Below are 9,478 nucleotides of genomic sequence, written 5' to 3'. Positions count from 1 at the left end.
TGGCCATTCCATTCCATCTTCGAAAAAATCAGTTGATGTAGCCTGTGTGCTTGTATTCAAACTGAGCTTGACTTGAGGACATGTTAGTTTGTTATGTCCCTCACCGTTGCAGTACCCACATCGCTTAATTTTCTTCTCGACCTTGTTTTTCGGTACTTCTTTTCGCTTGCTTTGTTTTCGTTGAGGGTCACGAACATTGTTTACTACACTGCTCTGGTTGACTGAATCATTCAAACCAAACGAGTTTTCAAATTCTTCTATTAGTCTTTTCATCTCATCTCTTGCGATTTTGAAAGACACGTCTGTCTTTGATGCAATGTAGCAAAACCTACTTGACGTTGAACAAAATTGGCGACACGAAAGTCCACCTATTTTGAATCAAAGTCTCGAGCAAATATGTAATCCAAGTGCTTCAAAATGTGAAGTTGATGGCGACCCAAAAGTCCAATGGTCTCGAATTTTCTACAGTAGTAATTTAAGGTTTCCGTACGAGAATCAAAACTAATTTCAAATGTCCTATTTTTCATTGTACTTTGTCAAAAATATAATGTTGACATTCATATGATAAGGATTGAATTCTTCCTGAATCCGGTACAATACCTCCCTTTGAAGTTCATCTTGGAACGCACGAAAAGATTCGCGGGTAAAAATCTCAGCAACTGACTTTCAAGGTCGACCAGTTTTGTGATCTGGAAGGGTTTCGTCTGGGAAATTAAGTAATCCATTTTCAACTCGTTCATACACATTCTACTAATCTCATCTTCAATTGCACGAACAACATCTAATATGTCTTCTTGTGTTTTAGTGCAATCGCGAGTGAATCATTCACAGACTCGCACCTTTGTGTTGAGCAATATTGGAAAAGAAATGACCGGTTAGATATGCTTGTGCCCATAAGTGCCGAGTATTTCCCTTCTTAATCACCCATGGATTCTTTTCAACGTTGAATTCTGAAACAATCGAATGCCATTGAATATCAAATTCCTCGGTTGTCCACCAGGAAACCATGCATTTTGAGAATGTTGCTGTAAATTTTGGGTCACCAATGTTAGCTTGTGCATTGCGAGAAAGATGCCAAGAACATAATCTGTGCTTAGTATAAGGGATAACATATTTGATAGCCCTCTGCATTGCCCTATCCCCATCGGTGGCAACTGAAATAGGCAATTTATTCATCATGGCTTCTAAAATATTCGGTAGCACCCACTCAAAAGATTGGAATGTCTCGTTAGCGATTATTGCAGTGGAAAACACAATTGTGTTATGGTGATGATTGACACCGACAATAGGCATAATTGGTCGACCATACAAATTATCTTTGTACGTTGTGTCGAACGCAATTACATCACTGAAGCATGTAATCTGATATCGATGTAGAATCCGACCAAATAAGATTATGCAATGCCCCTGATTCGTCTACCGAGTATGTCATAAAAAACCCAGGATCATCATGTTTCTTATAATCAAAGTAAGCAATAAGGGCATTCACATCCCCATTGAAGATTTCCTTTGCTTTACCTTTTTGAAGTGCATTGTACAGGTCTTTATGTGTAAATCCAACATTATGATAGCCCCCTGCTTGTTGCGTTAAATAGTTCATTACTTATGGCGTTCCAACACAGACCTCTTTCAATTATGTTCCCTCATCGATATCAGCCTTACTTACAGCTCTATTAGAACACATAAAGGGTGTCATAGCAGGTGTGCACAATGCATGATTGTGTTTCTGATAAGACTTACTTATAACCCATTGATCGTTTGTATTTGTTGATGTAACTACGACTCTAGCCTTGCATCATGTTCTTGTGAATGGCCTATGAGCACGTTGACGATCAACAATATTGACTTTTGATACTCGAAACCCTTATTTGGAACAACAAAATTCTTGTGTCTTCACATTCCCTTCCACATCAAGCCGTGTTGTTCCCTTACGTGCACTAAACTCATGTTCCCGTACGAATCCCTTGTAAAAGTACCAAGCTTGATCATGTGAAGAGAAGAGCTGAACAACCAATCTGTCAGATTCATCAACATTATATACTTCATGGCATTCCTCTGTTGGCTTAACATTGTTTGCATCAGTATGATCCATGGCAAAAATTTTGTTGTGCAAGTTCAGTGGTCCCGAAGTTGATGGAGATGTAAGTAAAGGTTCATTGAACATGTTTCAGTCGTTCTTTCAATAGGATGTGGTATTGGTAGTGGTAGTTGAAGGGTGGGTACAACATTAAATTCGCAGGACATATTTAGGTATGTACAACAACTAGCTAAATACGTGTCGATATATTTTCTAAAAGTATCTACCCTAAAAACATTGAAACCAATAATTATAATGTAATAGGTGAATTAACAATGTAACCGATATAAATATACCGGTTAATTAGAAAACAGGTCAACATAATGTATCGACACTTTTTGAATTTGTGTTGATACTTATTGTCCAGAATATAAAGTGTCGATACATTTATTAAAAGTATCGACCCCAATAACATCAAAACCGATAATTATAATGTAATAGGTAAATTTACAATGCAACTGGTATAAATATATCAGTTTTATAAGAAATAGGTCAACATAAAGTATCGACACTATTTAAATTTGTGTCGATACTTTTTGTCCATAATGAATGTCAAATGGGGTGCACGAATAAAGTGTCGATACATTTATTAAAAGTATCGATCCCACAAACATCGAAACCGATAATTACAATGTGATAGGTAAATTTACAATGTACCCAATAGAAATATACCGGTTTTATGAGAAAAGGTCTAAATAATGTATCGACACTTTTTAAGTTTATGTCGATACCTTTATCCAGAATGAATGCCCAGTGAGGTGCATACATAAAGTGTCGATACATTTAAAATTGTATCGATCCAAAAAACATCGAAACCGATAATTATAATGTAAGGTAAATTTGCAAGTTATCAGTATAAATATATCGTTTACTTAGAAAATAGGTCAATATAAGCGCTACCTATTACATTATATAAGTGCTACCTAATATTTATTGTACTTGATAATATTTCCGGTTAAATGCCTATCGATCTAAATTTTAACCAATCACGCCGTTTTTAGCCATTTTTTAGGCGCCACACCGCAAAAGCTCCCACAAAAATTGGAAAGAAAATGCATGGAAAGTTTTTAAGTCCATTTTTAAAGGGATTTCATATCCCTTGGATAGAGAAAAAAGAGATTATCAAATCTTTTCCATTTAACAGCGATTCCCAGTTATAAAAATTGAATCTGCAATAAGAAAGTCGATGAGGTGACATGACACGGTGGTGGTGAGAACCGAGAAAGAAAATAAAAGGAGAGAAAAAGTGTGCTCTTCCTTTCGGCTGGCGCACTTTTCCGACGATTGGGACATCCACCCGACGATCCGAGCGGTAGATGGCTCCATTATAGTGAGAGAAGCCACATATTTGGAAACCAAGCCAATCCAACGATGGACAGCGGAGCTTCAGAGCGGGAAAGTCGAAACGTTTCTCGACCATTTTCATGTAGTTGGAAGTCGTTCCACTCGAAAAGAATGTCAGATCCGTGATCACACGGCGTCAAAATGAAACTCCCCGAACGGTGATCGGTGCACAACGACGGACGGCGACGAACGAATGACGGCTTATGACATCAGACTGTGACCGACGATGTGCAGTGCGGTGATTCCAGCGTCAGCTTATAAGAATTGAATCAGAGGCAAGAGAGACTCTCTCTTTTCATTTCTTGGAGACAGAAATGATGAATGAAAATCAATTTTTGGTTTTTAAATTAAGTGTGTCAAGCCATTCCAGGGAGTAACCCACTTGTTTTGGAGATTTTTGTCAAATTATCTCCTGTGACCTTCTAGGTTTCTACGTGAATTCATTTCAGTCCTTCTTGCATTAATGTTAATTTTAATTCTTGAAATTTGGCCTCTAAATGCAATTTAGCCATTATTCATTATATTGTTTGTTATGAACCTTTTTAATTTTGCCAAAATTGGAAAGAAAATGCATGGAAGTTTTAAGTCCATTTTAAAGGGATTTCATATCCTGGATAGAGAAAAAAGAGATTATCAAATCTTTTCCATTTAACAGCGATTCCCAGTTATAAAAATTGTTTGCAATAAGAAAGTCGATGAGGTGACATGACACGGTGGTGGTGAGAACGAGAAGAAAATAAAAGGAGAGAAAAGGGGTGCTCTTCCTTTCGACTGGCGCATTTTTCCGACGATTGGGACATCCACCCGACGATCCGAGCGGTAGATGGCTCCTATAGTGAGAGAGCCACATATTTGGAAACCAAGCCAATCCAACGATGGACAGCGGAGCTTCAGAGCGGGAAAGTCGAAACGTTTCTCGACCATTTTCATGTAGTTGGAAGTCGTTCCACCGAAAAGAATGTCAGATCCGTGATCACACGGCGTCAAAATGAAACTCCCGAACGGTGATCGGTGCACAACGACGGACGGCGCGAACGAATGACGGCTTATGACATCAGACTGTGACCGACGATGTGCAGTGCGGTGATTCCAGCGTCAGCTTATAAGAATTGAATCAGAGGCAAGAGAGAACTCTCTTTCATTTCTTGGAGACAGAAATGAATGAAATCAAATTTTTGGTTTTAAATTAAGTGTGTCAAGCCATTCCAGGGAGTAACCCACTTGTTTGGAGATTTTTTGTCAAATTATCTCCGTGACCTTCTAGGTTTCTACGTGAATTCATTTCAGTCCTTCTTGCATTAATGTTAATTTTAATTCTTGAAATTTGGCCTCTAAATGCAATTTAGCCATTATTCATTATATTGTGTTATGAACCTTTTTAATTTTGCCTTTTATTCCTATTCTTTATATTTTAATCCTTGGATTTTGGTTAATTATTTAATTGATGTGTATTTTAATCCTTTATTCCTAATTAAATTAAATTAAATTATTTTATTTTATGAAATTTGTTTATTTGATTACATGATATATTATTTTAATTAATAAGTATATCTCATACATCACACCTTTTCATAACTTGATTAAAAGACAATGCACATTTATTTAATTATGAAGAGAGGATCCTAAAAAAACTCTTAAAATTATTTAGGAGGGTAGAAAGAGAATTTTCTATATTTAGATTTATCGAAAATGAACCTCTCGACCTTATTCGGTGGTTAGTTTGGTACTTATAAATATTTGAAAATTCTCTATCTATCTTAAAAGTTATAATTTCTTAATAAGATTTTTCTTGTTGCATAACCTTAGGTAAATAAATTCCAAGTATATGATATTATAGAATGGCAATTAGACCAGCGCTGTTGTATGGATCAGAATGTTGGGCAATCAAGAAGGATCACATAAGGAGGATGGAGGCGCAGAAATGAGAATGCTTCGATGGGCATGTGGTAGGACTATGGGACATGACACCAAACTCTGTAATTAGGATGTCCTTGGGGGTGGTGACTGTATCCAAAAAATTGAGGGAGGGAAGACTACAGTGGTTTGGGCATGTCCTTAGGCAACAACTGTCGGATGCGGTCAGGGGGTAGAGTCGATTACAGTCGAGGTGCCAGAAGGAGAGGATGACCAAGGAGGAAGTGGTTAGAGTGCTTGAGATCGGATTTGAAGGATTTAGCTCTTACGAGGACATGACCTCTGATAGGAAAATTATAGAGACTTAAGACCAGGGTAGCCGAGTAGTGTGGGTCACAGCCAAGGGTGTACCAACCTATTCTTTTTAATGCCTCTGTAGTAATTTCCATGACTTCTACTTTTTATTCGTTTCTGTCATTGGAATTTATTAAGGATTAGAATTAGGGTGCGGCGTAGTAGTGTTGTTTAGTTTAGGTTTTAACCCATTTGACTTTATTACTTCTCATAACTTGCTATCGATGACTTCTGTGTATCATTCTCTTCATGTTTTCTCTTTCTAAATTAGTCAGGAATTACGTTACTGTCTATAGGCAGATATTTTTACACAGGGACTTATTTGCAGGGATTACTTCCCATTTACAGACGCACGTATGAAAACTGCATATGATGATTGTTCAACTATGTATTTATTTATTTATACATGCATTGGATTTTTATCTTTATTTTTTAATTTTCTGACTGCCGGAGGTCTTCTACGGAAGCTGTCCTCAACCGGGCGTTGGGGCAGCCTAATACCCTACCTCCCTTTATCCCATTGCATATGGGAATAGGGTTTTGTTGTTGTGTTGTTGTTTCCCTTGGTTTGAAACATTGAAATGTTGATAATTTACTTAAATGTTTCGAGAAGAAGATTAGTGATTCACCGCTTTAGTTTGAAATGAGAGGGATATCATTGTACCTTATATTAGGTGGTTAACTTCTCTAGTTAATGTACAAATCATTAATTTTCTCTCCTTAATTCTAATAGGTTAAATGATGTTGTATTTATTTAACTAAAAATGGATCATTAATTAAATTAAAATTAAAATTCATAAATCTCATTGCAAAGACAATGATTAATCGATTGGGTATCAATTTTCGGACATTGTGGGGGTGCTAACCCTTCCCCACACATAATTGACTCCTAAACTCATTTTTCTAGAAAAGTGTACCATAATGTTGTTTTAATGATTTTAAAATTAATTTTATTAAAATTACAACATTTTGGTGATCTAATCACACCCTAAAAAAGATTGGTAGTGACCCCCTCAAACCACGTTTTTGTTTTAAAACTCAATTTTAGTCAAAACTAACCCCCTAAAATTAATCTCTCATTTTTTGGGACGTTATGACACTATCTAACCTAAAGTGTCAAATTATGAAATTTAAAGGACTTAGAGGACTAAACCTAAAAATATAGGCTCAATATTAGTCCTAATTATTTTTTAGTAAATTATTGAATCAAAAAATTAAAATGGAATATCGGGTATTAAGGCAAGGAACAAATAGAATATTCATTTAGTTAAAGAAGTCCAGAGAGTAAACCTAAAGAAACCTAAATTTAGGGATTGAACCTAAAGTCTAACAAATCTATTAAGGACTAAATTAAAAGGAATTTAAACCTAAAGAGTTCAATCTATAATTAACACTCTAGGAGTAAATTGCATAAAAATAAAAGAACAATAAACAATTCGAAATAGATAAAATAATAAAAAAGACTAAATAGTAACTAAACACAAATATTAGATCAAATTCGAAACAATAAGAAAAAATAAAGCATCAGTGACCAAATTACGAAGAAACAAAATATCGAATTAAAATCGAAATAATAAAACAATAGAGCGCCCAATGACTGAAATGTAACAAACACTCAGCGAACTATTTAAAATATAAAATTAAAGAAATGACACCACTTTAAAAAATTGATCCCACATTGTAAACTATTTAATAATAAAATTTTTAATAGGTATGTAAATGAATCGAAAGCTCAGCGAACTATTTATGAATTATTTGAGGGAAGTTCATTTATGTTCGTTGAACACATCATTTATTTACATTCACGAACGACATGAACGTTCAGTAACATGTTCATTTATGTCGTTCGTTTATATTTAATCTAATCTTCAGATCCGTTTGAAATAATAATATCTAATAAATTTTAAACTTAAACCCATTAATATTTTAAAATTCAATTAATTGTAAACCCAAATAGAAAGTTCTCAAATAGAAAATATAAATTCTAAAATTATTTGAAAAGAAAAAAACTATTCTCAAATATAAACTCAATTAATTTTATGTTCGTTCGTTTATGTTAATTTACGTTTTTTGTCTTCGTTTATGTTCGTTCGTGTGTGTTCGTTTATCATTTTAACAAATGATCACGTTACATTTCTTACTTAATGAACAATAATTTTTGTTTGTTTAGTTGTATATGTCGGTTCATTTGTTTAATTTAAGTTAAACGAACGAATAAGAATACTCTCGTTCGTGTTCATTCAATTTGTTTACCGACCTAAAATTTAATACTCAATTTCCAATTTCTCACTTAATTTTTTTTCTTATATTTCTAAATTTGACACCAAAAAAATATTATAACTCCAAAATAAATTTTCTAACTCCGCACTATGCCTAAGTTGACATTGATACATCAATGATTTCGAATCAGTATTATTCATCTTTAATTTAATTTGAAAAACTCAGAAAATTAGAGATAAATTAGGGTAAGACAAAAGAGCAAATTCTAGGTTATGTACTGAAATTGATCAAAAAGATATGGTTAATAACTTGAAAAGTAGTGGGGGAGTTAACGTCAGTTATGGCGATCTCTAACTAACTCAGTTAACACCATTCACTCAGCGAAGGAGAATGATAACACATCCTGCACGAACATGAGCCTTCACATTCCCATGAACTCTCTTCTTGCTGTTTTCCTCCATTTTCTTCGATGGTGTTTCTACAGGAGGAACAACAACATATAACAACCAAAGGAGCACTCATTTCTTTAATGTCGAAACCTTCGGTGCTCGAGCCGATGGACTCACCGATGACAGCAAGTTTGTTTCCTTTTCTCTTTTTTTTTTTTTTCTCCATTGAAACAGCTGCATGTAATTTTGTTTAACTTGTTGGCAGGCCTTCATATCAGCATGGGAAAATGCATGTCAGGCTACTGGTGAGGTACACATTGTGATTCCGAAAGGGACTTATTTAGTTGGTCCAGTGAATTTGCAGGCCCTGCAAAAGTGTCTCTAAAATAACGGTCCATCTGAAGGTAATTTCTTCATCTTGTTCTGCATTTTCCACACATAAGTACTTTGGCCATGAACGAGAAAGAAGCTTTCAGGGTTATCTCAAGGCGACAACGAACTTGTCTAGATTCGGAGATGGTGCCGGTTGGGTCGAAATTTGATCGGTTGAAGGGCAACCTTGACCGGAGGAGGAACCTTTGATGTTCAAGGTGCCAAAGCTTGGCCTTACAAATGCTGCTCCAATGACGTTAACTGCAAACTTCTTCCAATTGTACGTTTCATTAGCTCGTATTTGAAAATTTTCCATGTTTTTCTATCGTGCAGCTAAGAATAAGGATCGAACTCGATGACAAAAAACTTTGTTTCCAACAGAATGTGAAGTTTCTGGCTATGAATCGAACTATTTTAAGAGGCATAACAGCAGTAAACAGCAAGGTCTTCCATATGACTCATGTTGAATGTATGGACTTAACGGCAATGAAATTAAGATTTCTGCACCAACAAGTAGTCCCAACACTGATGGCACCCACATTCAGCGTAGCTCCAGTATCGACATTTCGAAATCACTATAACACGCATCAGCAGCGGATCGGGTCATGGCATCAGGCAACCCCTCAGCCTCTACTTCGATCTACAAAAGTAAAGAAAGCTTAACTCCTTTGAGTGCCTTTTAACAGCGTTGGAAGTCTTGGAAGATACAAGGATGAAGGTAATGTGAGTGGATTGGTGGTTAGAGATTGCAACATGGGCTAATTAGCCAGGACGAAGCGCTGCAACCAACATGACCTTCAAAAACATAAACATGGAAAACGTGACCAATCCGATTAAAATCGATCAAGCGTATTGTCCCTTTATATAA

General features: G+C 35.6%; 1 pseudogene; it reads left to right on the top strand.

The window, feature by feature from the left end:
- Positions 1–8,146: 8,146 nt before the first annotated feature.
- On the top strand, positions 8,147–9,478 carry LOC120173898 (annotated as a pseudogene).

This window comes from Hibiscus syriacus, unplaced genomic scaffold (genome assembly GCF_006381635.1).
Source record: "Hibiscus syriacus cultivar Baekdansim isolate YM2019G1 unplaced genomic scaffold, ASM638163v2 tig00111990_pilon, whole genome shotgun sequence".
Lineage (NCBI taxonomy): Eukaryota > Viridiplantae > Streptophyta > Magnoliopsida > Malvales > Malvaceae > Hibiscus > Hibiscus syriacus.
Note: the sequence above shows the minus strand (reverse complement) of the source record. Positions and strands in the feature narration are given on the sequence as shown.